The sequence below is a fragment of the Rattus rattus genome, chromosome 7 (assembly GCF_011064425.1).
Source record: "Rattus rattus isolate New Zealand chromosome 7, Rrattus_CSIRO_v1, whole genome shotgun sequence".
Lineage (NCBI taxonomy): Eukaryota > Metazoa > Chordata > Mammalia > Rodentia > Muridae > Rattus > Rattus rattus.
The window spans coordinates 91,760,349-91,777,845 of record NC_046160.1 but is presented as its reverse complement, the minus strand read 5'-3'; the positions used below and the strand labels follow the sequence as shown (position 1 = coordinate 91,777,845).

Below are 17,497 nucleotides of genomic sequence, written 5' to 3'. Positions count from 1 at the left end.
CTTTGTAGTCAGTATTTCTCACTAGCTGATGAAATGTTTTAGTCAGTGAACGATACGATACGTTACACTTAAATTAGTTTTTTAAAAATCCAAAGTTGCAGATGTATGTGGATATATACATAGACTTTTTCATGTATATATACACATATATATCTTTGCTTCAAGTTTTTCAGGTTATGTATAGAATTTTTATTAATGAGTCTTAATAATGGGCAAGCAATATAGGATTGAAGTATTTATCTCATTTGTTTAAAATTTTGTATGTTACCAAGATTTTAAAACAGTAATCAAAATACTGTGTGGTATGGTTGCCTGTTTTTACACCTGAAAAATGTGTTAAACGGTGCCCATTTGTTATTTTTGAAAGTAATTCATAGCTGATGTGTGGTGAGAGATTTTACCAGCTACTGTTTCACTACATTTTAGTCAAAACCAAGTTTGTTCTTAATCTTTAGTATAAAGTAATGTAGAGAAGGCCAAGTCACAGAGTAAAGGGTGAAGAGGGAATTCTGACATTCCATGCTAAAATAACACTGTGATGTTTTCTTTAAAATAAATAAATGCAAAAGAAAATCTCTGAAGTAGTTTGCTGCTAATATATACATATATTGTAAAAAAGGTATATTTTGATTTTAATATCCTTGTTGACTTTTCTACAATGAACATTTTTTTTAACTTGATTTGATAAAAATGTTAATTTTGGAGGAACAGTTTTATAAAAACCTTTTTCAGTTATACAGTAATGACTTTATTTATGTTCAGTAATATAGACTCACAAGAAGCCACATCTTAATACCTTTTTTCCTGTCATTTCTTGAATGTGATGTTTACTGTGTCTAGCACTTTGAGTTGACATACAAGAGTATAATTCTAGGAACGTCTATATAATGAACTCTTTAAAAGGAGACGTCTGGCCACAGAAGCAATAACTTGGATTCTTTTGAAGTTAAATTTAGCCAGTGTGTTGCTAAATCATCCTGGGATGTACAAACTTAAAGGGAAACTTGTACTAGAGATCATTTTGGAATCCTGTTTGAAGTCTTGTGGATGAGTTAAATATTAATATATTTATAGCTTTTTCATGAGAATTATCTCTTTTTGCATTAGGAACTTATTGAACATGGGAAAAAGTTTTAAATTCTTCCTTTGTCAGTAGATTAAGAACAAGGATTGATTTTACAATTTAATCCATGGGGGGAAAGCCTCAGTAGTCTTGTTTAGTACCTATCAGGATAAAGGAGAGAAGCTATAGCAATATGCTGACATACCACTTTCATGGTACCAGTTAGGAAAGCCATTTCTCTTTCAACTTAGTTTAGTCTATGTCCTTCAATACAGTATTGCTTTATTTTTCAATTAAAAATGGTTTTCTCCAGAGAGAGGGGGAAAGGGAGGGAGGGAGGGGAAGAGGGAGGGGGGGGGAGAGGGGGAGGGACAGTGAGCTAGTTAGGTGGTCTCTGTATGAAACTGGTGTGGCAGTAACCTGCCAAGGAAGCTGTGAGTGAGGACAGGGCTGCTTGACAGGGTGCCATGCTGGAACAGCTCATGGAACACTTGGATCAGAGAGTAGTTGGAGGCACAATGGAGCTGCTGAGAAAAATTAGTGCTAGTTCCAATGGCCTACTGGAGCAGGAACTAGCGAGGGAGCGACCACCAGGGTACTACTTGCAGGAACCAGAACCGGTCTGCCTTATTTTTTAGTTGTTTTTTTTTTAAACCGTAACAGTTCCAAACTTAATGTCCCTCCTTCTACTTCTGTACATCTGTCTGTCCTCCTGACTTCCCATTCCTCTCTTATGTTTCTTTTTCTTAATAATTCTATGTCCATTCCTTGTCAACTGGTTGCTTGCTCTTGACCTATGTGACGTATTTAATCCTGTTTACAATATTCAAGAAGAAAGCTCTTGAATTAAAGGTGTGTGCTAAGGCAGGGCTACATCACAACTAGAAACATTTTTCTTTTCAGTAAACAATACAGTTTCAGGGTTTACAGTGTGACCAAATATCTTGCAACAGAATAGTTCTCTATCGTAGACATATACCGTAATTCATTGTCCAGTTCATGTGTTAATTGAATATCATAGAAGTGAACATGGGTGTGAAAGCTATCTCTTTAACACACTGATTTTATAGACATTGGCTGTATATACTTAGAAGTAGGATTTCTGGATCATATGGTATTTCTATTTTTAAATTTTAAGAAAACTCCATAGTGTTTTTACTAGTGGTTATGCTAATTACATTCTCACTAGCAGCATGAAGTGGTTCCTGTTTCTTTACAAGTTTTTTTTTTATGGTTTTTATGTCTTTTTTTTTATCATAATCATTCTACCAGCAACATTTCCTATTTTAGCAGATCTCATACATGCACCATTTCAGTTTTAATTTATTTTCCTGTGTGTGTGTGTGTGATTGTGTTTTATGAGTGTGGTGCATGTGAATTTATGTACGCAGATACATATACTTATTCACACACAGAGGCTAGGGGGAAATGTCATCTGTCCTGTTTTTTTCTCTCTCCACTTTATTCCTTTGACTGAACACAGCTAGGCTGACAACTAACAAGCTCTAGAGATTCCTCTGCCTCTATTTTCCACATTGGGATTTACCATTACCATTGGTGGCAGTCTTGCCCAGATTTGTGAGTGCTAAATCTAAACACAGCTTCTTATGTTTGTGTAGCATATGTTTTTACTCCTAAGAACTATCCTCCCCTCCCATCCCCATTGTACTGTAAGAAAAAAAAATACCAAAAATTGCCAAACCATGGTTTTGAACTTTTTTCCATGAACCTATCGATCAGTTGGATTTGGCTTCTTTTGCATCTTTCTCTATTTTGTAAAGATTTATTTGTGTGTGTGTCTGTGAGTGTCTGTCTGTCTGTCTGGAGTATATGTGTGCCTTAACATGCGTGCAGACATCAGAAAGGGATTGAGTGTCTTCTGTCTATTCCTTTGAGACAGAGTCTCTCCCCAAATCTGGAGCTTATGTTTTCTCAGCAAGCCTGGAAGTTAACAAGCTCTAGCAATCTTTTTATCTCTATCTTCTTATAGGTAGATATGTAGATGTGTGCAGGATGCCTAGCTTGTTCAGTGTATGCTAGGATTCAAACTCTCATCCTTAAGATTTTGCAGCAAGCATTCCGAACTGCTGATCCATCTTACCATTCTTTGAATATCTTCTTTTAAGAATAGTTTCTACAAGTACTTTTGTTCAATTTTAAAATCAGGCTTTTTTTTTTTTTTTTTTCTTGCTCTTTAGTTGTTTTAGTACTTTATAGACTTTGGACTAAATGCTTATCTCCTGTATGTTTATTCAAAATTTTGCTCCCATTCTGTGGGTTAATTCCTATTCTATTCATTATGATTCTTACTTTGCACTGTTTCTTTAAGGGAAGTAGTTATATCCTCTTTACAGGCCTCTGTTGTCTTCCTGAGATGGAATTTAAGGTCACAATCTTGCTCTTCAGGTGTGTTAGGCTATAGCTTGCTATAGTAGGAGTAGTAGTCTTGGGTTGGAGCAGGCCTCCCAGGAGGCAGGTGGAACTGTGTGTCCTGGGTCGGAGCAGTTCTTTGGGATTAAGGGAAAGCTGTGGAGTGGGGGTGGGGGTTATGTACTGATCTGAGAGTGCAGATGGAGGTGCAGGCTGAAGGGAGCTGGTGATCCAACAGGGTGGGGCAGAGCCCACATCTTCTAGGCTCTGTATGATCCTTGCAGGCAGAGGTATCGGGGCATGGGTCTCACCCATATCCCTCATTAGATCAGGTTTCCTGGAAGACAGCAGGGCTGTGGGGTGGGGTGAGAGGGCTATGTACCAACCTGAAGCGTAGATGGAGGTACATACTGGAAGGGAGCTAAAGTGCATTCTTATAAGCTAGTATCATGCCATGTTTTATCATATAAAGAACTTACCCTAACTGTAACTGTGATGTGCATTCTACCCTTCAACCTGGCACAAATATTTTGTTCTCTACTTCTATGAGTTCATCTTTCCTAGATTCCACAAGTAATAGATGTAGCATTTTTCTTTCTATACTTGATTTATTTTACTTAATAATATGTCCCTTAGGTTGATCCATCATGTCATAATTAATAGCATTTTCTAACTTTGCAGGGCCTAATGGTATTTCATTTTGACTATAAGTACATACATATGTATGCAAATGTTCAAGTGTTCACATTTTCTTTATTTCATTTAGTTGCTGAAAGATCTTTTGCCTAGTTTATTGTATCTAATGGAATTTAAATGTTCAATACAGATACAAGTATTCAATGCACTGGTCTTATGCCCTCTGGATATTTATATAATACTAGAATTACTTTGATCATATTGTGGTTCTGTTTTAACGTTTTGAGAACTGTCCCCAGTATTTCCTATAATTGATTGTACTAAATCAATTTACTACCTGTAATGTGAAATGCTTGTCTTTTCACACATCCTTAGCAACACTCAACCCACCCAACCACCCACAGAGGTGAATGCTAGCAGCCAACCATTGAACTGAGAACAGGGTCCCCATTGGAGGAATTAGAGAAAGGGTTGAAGGAGCTGAAGGGATTTGCAACCCCATAAGAATAACAGTACCAACCAACCAGAGCTCCCAGGGACTAAACCACTATCCAAAGAGTACACATGGACAGAGCCATGGCTCCAGCTGCATATATAGCAGAGGACGGCCTTCTTGGGCACCTATGGGATGAGAAGCCCTTGGTCCTGCTAAGGCTGGACCCCCACCCCCACCCCCACCCCCACCACCATTCAGTGCAGGGGAATGTCAGGATGGGAAGGTGCAGAGGGGTGGGTGGTTGAGTGGGAAAGGGGATAACATTTGAAATGTAAATAAAAAATATCCAATAAAGTAAAAGATAATTCCCATTAAAAAATTGCTTGATAGCATTTTAAGATCTTCCCACAATAATGGTGTTGGCTATCCTTAGTCTGTACTCTTTTACTTTTTAGTCACAATAGGAGGTGAAGGATTTTTTTTTTAAAAAAGTCTTATTTTTATTTGTATTATACTATGCCTTACCAATAGTTATGTGTTCACTTCTCTTTTCAAAAGTAGGACTCTCCACATATGTCAAGGATCTTGGTTATAGATATAATTAGTATCACTCTGGTTATTAGGGTTAGAAGTTACTAATAAACTTTATACTAACCCAGTCAATCCTATGTAAAATATTCTTATAATTCTGCCCCTAGTGCAATGCTATTAGTCATCTACCCTGCCAAAATTTCTTTTGATCTTTCTTTTCCTTTATTTAGAATTGGAATGAAAAATTTTCTGAAAAATGTCTGAAAAAGTAAATGCTATATAAGAATAGCAGGAATTGTTTTCAATTCTGGCAGGATATTTGCATATAGTCCTTATATTCTCTTAGTGCAGACATACAATTGTCAATAAGAGATTGGCAAAACTTGCCATAATTTAGTAGTATTCTAGGTTACTTGAAGAAAAAACAATTATAACATAGAACATTACAGGATTTTAGCCTTCCTGTATAGATTTATTAGATTAGCCCTTATGACACATATCAATGGAGCTTGAGTGCAAAGTACAGAGAAATTTTTATTAAGATAAGTTGGATTTCCAGTGACTCTACCAGGTGGTTTGGTAGCTTGCCCCTAGATATTTAATCTCTGGATTTTAGTGTCATTCAACAATACCACTATGAAATTACGGGGAATGATAATTTGAGAAAAGCAGTGCTATGAACTGTTTTTTAAGTTTCAGTTATTTGATAAATATCCAACTGCTCACTAGAAGAAAAGCATAAGGGTATTAAAGGCAGATAAACTGACTGGAGAAAAAGGAAAAGTAGTATTTCATGCCCTTTAAAGATTAGAATAACTCAAAAACAATAAGATTGAATAATGCTATTTCAAATTATGAATTATTTAAGTAGTTAGACTTCATTTTAGAGAGAAAGCCAGGGATAGGAAAATTTATTTTAGTAATTTTGATACAAAAGAAGAAGTTGATTAGCCAGCATTTATTAAGAGGATATGGACCCCTTTTTGAGGGGAATATTAACTTAAAAAATGAAGAATTTCATGATGGCACTTTGATATATACCTATCATTTTATATTGTTCTCATCTATACTCCTCCATAGCCTTCCCCATATCCCATTCTCTAGCTGATTTTCTTTATTCTACTACACCCACTTCTGTTTTCTTATTGCATGTGTTCCCTTGCCCTATTTCCTACCCCCTTAAGATATTTCTTTCTCTGCTCATGATCCATGATCCCCTTTCTCTTACACACACACACACACACACACACACACACACACACACACACACACACTTAAACTTAGGCTCCAAATATAAAAAAAAACAAAAACATAGGAAGAATCTAGTCTTAATTACATTTTTTTTTTTTTTGGTCTTTTGTTGTCAGCACTAGAGCACATTTAGGAAAGCATTTTCTTTCCATTATTTTCACCAAAATCCCTATCCAAACAAGTCCCCAAATAAACCCAGACTGTAGAAGCTATGCTTTCCATGTAAATATAAGTCTTTTAGATTTAAATCTCTCAAATGGATTTTTATCTTGGCATCATTGGATGTGTTTTCAAGTTAGAAAGCTGGTGAATGAGATTTTACTTGAGACTTTCAACAAGTAGTGACTAAGACATGATTTCATATCAAAGACTGACACTGAGTCTATTTCTTTTATTACGGAAAATTGTTTTTTCCTTGAAAAAGCCCTAGATTTATTTAAAAATAAGTAAAAAAAAAAAAGAAAATTACTTTACAAATAATATGCTTCTCTGCATGATGTGCTGGCTCATGCCTTTAATTCCAGCATTGGGGAGGAAGACACAGGCAGAACTTGAATTCGAGTCTACCCTGGTGTACGTAGAGTTCTGGGTCAGCCAGGACGACATAGTAAGACTATGAGGATGACATATAAGACTGTGTCTGAATTAATTAATTAATTAATTAATTAATTGATGAATAAATAAATAGTGCTCATTTTTTAAAATAATGGCTTTATGGTTCCAGCTTCTATGCAATCAGGTCCCAACTATATACAGTAAGGCTTCAGGGTCGCCCCAAATTGTAAGTTACCAGGTTAGAATTCAATATTTCAGGCTTCAAACTGACATGTAAAACTATAGCCCTGGGATCAAGGGTCTAGGCTACAGGAGACATGGTGTGCAAGGCTGCCTAGTAGATGCCAGCACTAGTCTTGGTTTAACAGGCTCAGGCTCTAGGACCTCCAAGATGAATCCAGATTTCAGACTGGCTTCCTTAGACCTAAGATTCAAAGTCCCACACCTGTAGACTAAAGTTTTAAGACCACTTACAATGGTATGAATGTGTCCTCCAACTTCCAAAGTTAAAAATACATATTCCCTGATGCAGCAGTATTATGCGGTAGGTTCTTTCAGAAGAGCTTACCTCTTCCCTGACAACTAGCTTTCATGGTACCAGAAAGTGCCATGCAGACTTACAAAGGAGGAAAGCTATCATCAGTTGAAGCCACTTATGACACCTATTAACCACAATAACCCTAAAAGGGGCAAGCTTGCCTGTGTGGCAATGAACAGCTTTCTAATTGGACTCAACACACATGTAACAAGAAGAAAATCATGCCTAGTACTAGAAACCTAGGCAACTACCAAGGGCTAATGAAGTCATGAATCTTGGAGGAGAATGTACAGCCCCCACTTTACTACATCAGTATAATTCCTAATTACATTATAAATATTTTTTCTTATACCTAGAGGTAAGTGTAATCCTCACCTTTCATCAAGGAAACTTTCTTTGCAACAGACAGAGACCATTACAGAAAACTGTACCGAATCAAACTCCAGAGTTATGGACTTCAGTCTCAATGTATTCATTAAGCAAAACAACTATCCACCTACAGCTTAGGGATCATTGTAGAAAAGGGACCAGAAAGATTGTAAAAGCCAGAGGATCACGGAGTTTGCTATGGGATTGTGTTGCCTAGTTAAGTCAGAAGATACACCCATAAAGCTTCAACATGACTGCCTGAACAAGGATAACAATAGACAGGCAAGAGTTGACAGAGGAAGCCCCGAAGCTTCAACTCTTCATAAAGACCTACAGTCAACTAAGGGATATATGCATATTTCAGAATTCTCTAGAGGAACACAACTTAAGAGAATGAATCGATCTGTCTGTTGGTCTATATCTATCTGTCTGTCTGTCTGTCTGTCTGTCTATCTATCTATCTATCATCTATCTATCTATCTATCTATCTATCTATCTATCTATCTATCTAATTTGTCCATTTAAGTATCCTAAGGGATTTATTAAAATGGCTTATAGTCTGTGGTGTAGCTATTCCAACATGACTACCAATGGAAGGTCCAAGAATCAGTAGTAGTCCATGAGGCTGAATGTCTCAGTTGGTTTTCACTATATGGCAGAATTCCAAAGAAATAGGCTGCAGTGCCAGTGAAGGAATGTACTTGCTAGCAAGAACAAGTAAGCAAGGAAAGACAAGCTTCCTTCTTCCATATTCTTTATTTTGGCCGCCAGCATCAGATGAAACCCAGATTAAAGGTGGATCATCCCACTTAAAAAATATCTGGATTATTAAAAGTGGCTCTTCCTACCTCAAAGATCCAGATTAGAATTGAATCTTCCCACTTCAAATGATTTAATGAAGGAAAAAAACCTCTCAGAAGTGTGCCCAGTCCTTTGGGTTTTAATTAATTCCAGATGTAGAACCATAGCCATCACAGTATATAACAACAATTAATAAAAGAACAGGCCATGGATTTGAAAATGGAGGTGTGTGTCAGAAGGTTTGGATAGAAGAAAGTAAAGTAGGGAATGATATAATTATATTAAGACCTCAAAAAAAATAATTGTAAAAATGGACACAATGTTGAGTGAATACAGAATTGGGGGAGATATGAATATGATCAAAATCCATTATATCAAAGAATTAATAAAAATTAAAAAGATTTCTATTGGTCAAAGTTTTGTTGCTTGTTAGTAGAAAAAAACTCAATTCATTAGAGAATTGAAATCATGCATGATTATGAGAGAAATGCAAAGAAGTAAAAATTTGAAAGAAGAAAATAGAAGCACAGAGAAAAGTAATGAATCAGCTATCCTGTGGTATAAGAATCAGTAGAGAAGTTAAAAGTTTGCTAGGGTAATAGGAAGCCAGGTATTTCAGATGTGGAGCGGGGTTTCCAACTACTGGAAGACTAAGTGTATAACAGGCTGGTGCCTCTGTTTTGATCTTCCACCTGTAACCATAAATAATCTTCAGAAATCAATAGCCTTGGTTTCACTTCTGCTTTTAAGTCTTGTACACATATCTCTGGGTTAGTTTTGAACAAATTAGAGAAATAAGTCTCAAGAAATTAGTTTAGCTGGTCTGAGTGAACACTATAAAATCACAAAAATGTGTTTCAAAGACTACAAATAGAATACATTAAACACAATCAACTATCAACAAGAAGTGTATTGATAAAATCTACTCCATTGATATACCTGTCTGTGTCTGTACCAATACCCTACAGTGTTTATCACTAATGCTCTGTAATACAGCTTGAGGTCAGGGATGGTGATTCCCCAAGAAGTTTTTTTATTGTTGAGAACAGTTTTTGATATCCTTGGTTTTTTGTTATTCAAATGAATTTGCAAATTGCTCTTTCTAACTCTATGAAGAATTGAGTTGGAATTTTGATGGGGATTGCATTAAATCTGTAGATTGCTTTCACCAAGATAGCCATTTTTCAATCCTACCAATCCATGAGCATGGGAGATCTTTCTGTCTTCTGAGATCTTTGATTTCTTTCTTCAGAGACTTGAAGTTCTTGTCATACAGATCTTTCACTTGCTTGATTAGAATCACACCAAGGTATTTTATATTATTTGGGACAATTGTGAAGGGTATCATTTCCCTTATATCTTTCTCAGCCTGTTTATCCTTTGAGTAGATGAAGGCTACTGATTTGAGTTAATTTTATATCCAGCCACTTTGCTAAAGTTGTTTATCAGACTTAGTAGTTTTCTGGTCGAACTTTTGGGGCCGCTTAAGTGTACTGTCATTTCATCTGCAAACAGGGATATTTTGACTTCTTTCTTTCCAATTTGTATCCCTTTGACCTCCTTTTATTGTCTGATTGCTCTGGCTAGGACTTTAAGTACTATATTAAATAAGTAGGACGAGAGTGGGCAGCCTTGTCTCATCCCTGATTTTAGTGGGATTGCTTCAAGTTTCTCTCCATTTAGTTTTAATGTTGGCTACTGGTTTGCTGTATATTGCTTTTACTATGTGTAGGTAAGGGCCTTGAATTTCTGATCTTTCCAAGACTTTTATCATGAAGGGGTATTGAATTTTGTCAAATGCATTCTCAGCATCTAATGAGATGATCACGTGTTTTTTTTTTTCCTTGCGTTTGTTTGTATAGTGGATTACATTGATGGATTTCTGTCTATTGAACCAACCCTGTATCCCTGGGATGAAGCCTTCTTGATCATGATGGATGATCGTTTTGATGTGTTCTTGGATTCGGTTTGAGAGCATTTTATTGAGTATTTTTGTGTCGATATCATAAGGGAAATTGCTCTGAAGTTCTCTTTCTTTGTTGGGTGTTTGTGTGTGGTTTAGTTATAAGCATAATTGTGACTTCATAGAAGGAATTGTGTAGCGTTCTTTCTGTTTCAGTTTTGTGGAATAGTTTGGCCAGTATTGGTATTAGGTCTTCAATGAAGGTCTGATAGAATTCTACCCTAAACCCATCTGGTCCTGGGCTCTTTTTGGTTGAGAGACTTAATAACCGCTTTAGGAGTTATGGGAGTGTTTAGATAGTTTGTTGATTCTGATTTAACTTTGGTACCTGGTATTTATCTAGAAAATTGTCCATTTCATCCAGATTTTCTAGTTTTGTTGAATATAAGCTTTTGTAGTAGGATCTGATGTTTGTTTGTTTGTTTTCATTTTCTCAGATTCTGTTGTTATGTCTCCCTTTTCATTTCTGACTTGGTTAATTTGGATACTCTCTCTGTGCCCTCTGTTTAGTCTGGCTAGGGGTTTATCTATCTTGTTGATTTTCTTAAAGAACCAGCTCTTGGTTTTGTTGATTCTTTGTATAGTTCTTGCTGCGCCAGCTCCAGTGGAGCCGGTCTGACATGAAACAATCGGAGTCAGCAGGCCAGAGATATGTGTTCCTTGGAACTTGGTCTCCTGGAGACACTTGGCCACTTCCTTCTCGACTTTCTGCCTAGCTAATTCGAATAGACTTTCTGCCTAGCTGATTCAAATAGGTATGATCGGGAGTTACATATTTGCTCTTTTGTTTCTTTCTCTACTAACAGGAACATCAACCTGATTTGGTCTTTATGGACCATGCCTCTTTTGAAAGCACTAGCAAAAATTAAGAAGAATCAAAATAAAACCCTAAGAGATGTGGTCAGTAACTTACAACAGGAAGAATTAACTGTAGAAAATCCAGACCTTCTAGATAGTGAAAAAATTAAGGCGCTAGCTATTAGAGGGAAAAGTTCCGTCAATTATAAAAAAATTCAAACATTTAGGAATTCCTATTAAGTAGTTACATGGAAAAAAACATTATTTAATTAGAGGAAGGTGGTAGGCCCCTCCTTTAGGTAAAAACAGCATGAGTAGATACAGGACTACTACAGAACCATTGCCCTACACAGGGACTATGATGAAGAAGGTAATAGATGGGTTAATATTGATGGAAAGAGAGTATTACATTATTCTTTAAATTTTATAGAACACTTGGCCAGATCACGTCCCCATGCTTGCCTATTATCAAAAGGAACTATTCTTTCTTTAAAAAGACAATTACATAAATTTTGGCTAAAAGAGAGTAAAAGACTAAAGATTCCTTACAGCTGACTGTCCTGTTGTTAACCTGAGAGATGATATTTAGAGATTGAGATAAATGAGGTATATGACCACCGTCTGATTCTCAGATAAATTTATTTCCTGTCTTGCTTTTTGTTCTGAACTTCATGTAAACTGTTAAACTTTTTCTTGGTTACTGTTTGAGTGTACCCTGGCAAGGAGTCAAAAAACTAGCTCCTGTTCAAACATTGTATATAACCGCAAAGCAGATTTCAGTAAAATCGCAGCAGATTCAAACCACCCTGAGTGTGTTGTGTCTGTCTGACATTGCGGCGAACCTGTGCCTTCCTGAGTACCAGAGCCCTGCTTCTCCCATGGTGTCCTCCATCTGAGTGGTCCGTGGCAAGTTCTTTTTGTTTCTGCTTGGTTGATTTCAGCCCTGAGTTTGATTATTTCTGGCTGTCTACTCCTCCTGTGTGTATTTGCTTCCTTTTGTTCTGGAGCTTTCATGTGCGCTGTCAAGCTGCTAGGGTATGCTGTCTCCTGTTTCTTTTTGGAGGCACCCAGAGCTATGAGTTTTTCTCTTAGCACTGCTTTCATTGTGTTTGGGTAGGTTGTGCCTTCATTTTCATTAAATTCTAAAAAATCTTTAACTTCTTAATTTCTTCCATGCTATCACTGAGTAGAGCATTGTTTAAGTTCCATGTGTATGTGGGCTTTCTGTTGTTTTTGTTGTTATTGAAGACCAGCTTTAGTTCGTGGTGATCTGATAGGATGCATGGGATTATTTCAATCTCCTTCTATCTGTTGAGGCCTGTTTTGTAACCTATTATATGGTCAGTTTTGGAGAAGGTACCATGAGGTGCTGAGAAGAAGGTGTGTGTGTGTGTGTGTGTACATATATATATATATATATATATATATATATATATATATATGTGTGTGTGTGTGTGTGTGTGTGTGTGTGTGTGTGTATGTATACATATTATATGTATATATAAAATGAAATGTTGGTTTATAACTTCTGTTAGCTTCACTGTGTCTCCGTTTAGTTTCTGTTTCTATGATCTGTCCATTGCTGAGAGTGGTGTGTTGAAGTCCCCCACTATTATTGTGTGAGGCGCAATGTGTGTTTTGAGCTTTAGTAAGGTTTCTTTTATGAATGTAGGTGCCCTTGCATTTGGAGCATAGATATTCTGGATTGAGAGTTCATCTTGGTGGATTTTTCCTTTAATTAATATGAAGTGTCCTTCCTTATCTTTTTTGATAATTTTGGTCGAAAGTTGATTTTATTCGATATTAGAATGGCTATTCCAGCTTGTTTCTTGGGACTGTTTACTCGGAAAATTGTTTTCCAGCCTTTCACTCTGAGGTAGTGTCTGTCTTTGTCACTGAGGTATGTTTCCTGTATGCTTTGAGCAAAATGCTGGGTGCTCTTTACATATCCTGTCTGTTAGTCTCTGTCTTTTTATTGGGGAATTGACTCCACTGATGATGAGAGATATTAAGAAATAATGATTGTTGTTTCTTGTTATTTTTCTGGTTAGAGATGGAATTATGTTTGTGTCACTCTCTTCTTTTTTGATTTGTTGCAAGGAGATTACTTAATTGCTTTTTCTAGGGTGTAGTTTCCATCCTTTTGTTGGAGTTTTCTATCTATTATCTTTTATAGGGCTGGATTTGTAGAAAGATATTGTATAAATTTGGTTTTGTCATGGAATACTTTGGTTTCTTCATGTATGTTAATTGAGAGTTTTGCTGGATACAGAAGCCTGGGCTGGCATTTGTGTTCCCTTAGGGTCTGTATGACATCTGCCCAGTCTCTGTTGAGAAGTCTGGTGTGATTCTGATAGGTCTGCCTTTATATGTTACTTGACCTTTTCTCCTTACCACTTTTAATATTCTTTCTTTGTTTTGTGCATTTGGTGTTTTGACTTATGTGACAGGAGGAATTTCTTTTGTGGTCCAATCTATTTGGAGTTCTATAGGCTTCTTGTATGTTTATGGGCATCTCTTTCTTTAGGTTGTGGAAGTTTTCTTCTTTAATTCTGTTGAAGATATTTACTGTCCCTTTAAATTGGGACTCTTCACGCTCTCCTATACCTATTATTTTTAAGTTTGACCTTCTCATTTTTTCCTGGATTTCCTGGATGTTTTGGGTTAGGAATTTTTTGCATTTTACATTTTCTTTGACAGTTGAGTCAATGTTTTCTATGGTATCTTCTGCCCCTGAGCTTCTCTTCTATCTTTTATATTCTGTTGGTGATGCTTGTGTCTATAACTCCTGATTTCTGTCCTAGGTTTTCTATCTCCAGGGTTTTCTCTGTTTTTGATTTCTTTATTGTTTCTATTTCCATTTTTAGATCCTGGATGGTTTTGTTCAATTGTTTCACCTGTTTGGTTGTGTTTTCCTGTAATTCATTAAGGGATTTTCATGTTTCCTCTTTAAAGGCCTCTACTTGTTTACCTGTGTTTTCTTGTATTTCGTTAAGGGAGTTATTTATGTCTTTCTTAGAGTCCTCTATCATCATCATGAGATGTGATTTTAAATGTAAGTCTTGTTTATCTGGTGTGTTGGGATATTCAGTATTGCTTTGTTGGGAGAATTGGGCTCTGATGATGCCAAGTAGTCTTGGTTTCTGTTGCTTAGGTTCCTGCGCTTGCCTCACTCCCATCTGTTTATCTCTGGTGTGTTAGCTGGTCTTGATGTCTCTGACAGTCTTACAGTGACTTGACCCTCCTGAAAGCCTGTGTGTCAACACTCCTGGAGACTAGCTTTATCCCAGCTGTATCTGGGTACAGAGAGCTGGGTCATAGTATTAGCTCTGGGTGCAGTCAGAAACTGGAAGGATCCTTTTCCAGACTGCTCCTAGGTGACTGTGTCCAGAGGGCTTCAGGTGGGTTCTTTTTCAGCCAGGCATGTAAGTAAAAGTGGTGGTCTTCTCTGTGCTCTCAGAATGGTCCACACTTCTGAGAGTCCCACTCTCTCCTAAGGAGATCTGGGTTCAGAGAGCTGTGGCACCTGGTCAGCTCCAAGCACAGGCAGAAACCTGAAGGATCCTGTCCTAGACTGCTCCTGGGTTCCTGTGTCAAGAGGGTTCCAGGCGGGTCCCTCAGAGCAGAAGTGATGGTCTTACCTCTGCTCTCAGGTGTGTCAGAGCTCCTGGAGACTGACTTTTAGCTCCGGGTGCAGGGGGGAGACCTGGAGGATCCTGTCCCTGACTGCCCCTAGGTTCCTGTGTCCTAAGGGCTCTAGGCAGCTTCTTCTTGGGCCCAGAATGTAAGAAGAAGTTGTGGTCTCCCCTTAGTTCTCATAATTCTCTGCGTTTTTGAGAGTCCAGCTCTCTCGCCCCCATGGGATCTGGGTACAGAAACCTGTGGGATCGGGTCAGCTCTGGGTGCAGGCCTCTACTAACTTTTTATTTTTTCTTCATTGTAGTATCTACTAGATATTTATCTGTTGTTCATTCCATGTTAATTCACTTTACTTTTAGCACCTCAGAGTAAACTTCAGACTTCTGTACATTTTCTTCCAAATACTTCAGTATGCATACTAGCTAGAATTTATTAGTGAGTTAGAGGTTTTTAATTTAAAATTTATTTTTCTGAATATTGGCAGACCCTGTACATGTATAATAGAAATCCATGTCACTGTATACAATAGTAATAACTGTGCCCAAAGGTTCCTTTAAGTCAATTATCATTTAGTACTAATTCTCATTTTTTAAAGGCAACCATATTTTGATGTTTCTTCTGCAGATTAATTTGACCTAAGAATAACACTAATATGAAGTATACTGAATACCTTTGTGTGAGACACTTTCAGTTACTATAATATTTTGGGTTTGTTTCTTCCATAGTATTGTATATCAGTCATTTTGGTCTTTTTTCATACAGAATGATATTTCATTATACCACAAGGTTTTCCTCCCCTCTCCCCCGCATTAATTAACATGTGGACTACTTCCTGATTGTTTACTGCATGTAAGACTTTTTTATTTATTTATTTTTTTTTTGTTTTTTTTTTTTTTTTTGTTATTTTTTTATTTTTTTTTTTTTTTTTTTTTTTTTTTTTTTTTTTCTTTTTTTTTTTTTTTTTTTTTTTTTTTTTTTTTTTTTTTTTTTTTTTTTTTTATTTTTTTTTTGTTTTTTTTTTTTTTCGAGCTGGGGAGCATGTAAGACTTTTTAATGAAGACATATCTAAGTGTACATAATAATTCATTTCTCCTGGATAAATACCTATAAGGAATTACTCAGACCAAAAATTGTCAGTTCTAAGCAATGATGAATGCCTTTGTGTGTGTGTGTGTGTGTGTGTGTGTGTGTGTGTGTGTGTGTGTGTGTAGGTCAGAGAGCAACTGCTGGAATTAGTTCTCTCCTTGAACCATTTCCCTTCCAGGGATCAAACTCAAGGTCATCAGGTTTGGCAGTAAGCACCCTTACTAGTCATCTTGCTGGCACCCTAATTTTAACCTAGTTAAGAACATTGTAGTAATAAATTATTGTGTTATTTTTTTAAATTTATCAAGATATTTTTACCGAGGCTATGATATGTTTATTAGTCTGGGTTCTCTAGAGGAACAGAACAGATAAATATATGGATATGTGATATATATGATTTATTAGAATAGATTACAGATTGTGCTCTAGCTAGTCCAATAATAGCTGTCTCCCTATAGAAATCCCAAGAAGTCAGTAATTGTTTAGTTCAAAAGACTGGATCTCTCATGTGGTCTTCAATGTGCATCTAAATTGCATAGACATAGTCTTTAATGCCAGTAAGAAATGCCTCAGCAGCAGGATATATAAATGTTTCAATGAAAATGAGGACAAGCACGAATAAAACAAAAAGCTTTTTTCTTCCATATAGGCTGCCAAGAGAAGGTATGGCTCAGATTTAGGGAGTGTCCTCCAACCTCCAAAGATACAACCAAGAATAATCCCTCACTGGTGTGCTCAGGCGCTTGGGTATTATTTATTTCCAGATGTAGTCAAATTGACAGACTTAGCAATCACATGGTTTTAATCTGAAATTGTTTCCACAGGCTTATGGTTTGAATGCTCAGTGCCCATTTTATGGTTCAATTCTGAAGGATATGAAACTTTTCATAGTGGCCCCTAAGTGCAGAAGTAGATAACTTTGGGTGGGCCTTTGATGACAGTACCTAGCATTGGTTCTGTCTTGTCTTCCCTGCTTCTTGGTCCTTGTCATGTGATCAGGTCTACACCACATGCATCTGTTGCCACAGCCTAGACAGAGCCACTGCCATGCCTATGTCAATGCTCGCTGTTTTGGTTACTATAGCTTTGCAGTGGTTTTTGAACTTTAATCACAATACCTCCTGCTTTTTTTGTTGTTGTTCTACATATATGCTTTGACTGTTTGAAGTTGTTCTTTCATACAAATGTTAGAATTTTTTTTTTTTTTTTTTTTTTAGTTCTATGGAGAGTATCAGTGGTATTTCAAAAGTATTGCTTTCACTCTTGGATTATGTAATATGGACATTTAAGTACCACTAAGGCTTCCTCCTCATTAACATATGATATCCTTCCATTTCTTTGTGTCCTTTTCAATTCTTTTCATCAGTTCTTTATAGATTTTTTTTTTAGTAGAGATCTTTCACATCTTTGAACATATATCTATCGTTGTATGTTTGTAGCTGTTATACCAGAAATTGTTTC

At 36.6% G+C, this 17,497-nt stretch overlaps 1 protein-coding gene across 1 annotated transcript in view; it reads left to right on the top strand.

Moving 5' to 3' along the window:
* LOC116906140 (proline-rich receptor-like protein kinase PERK14) overlaps positions 1 to 17,497 on the top strand; it is a 133,659-nt gene that overhangs the window by 86,698 nt on the left and 29,464 nt on the right. The window lies entirely within an intron of this gene.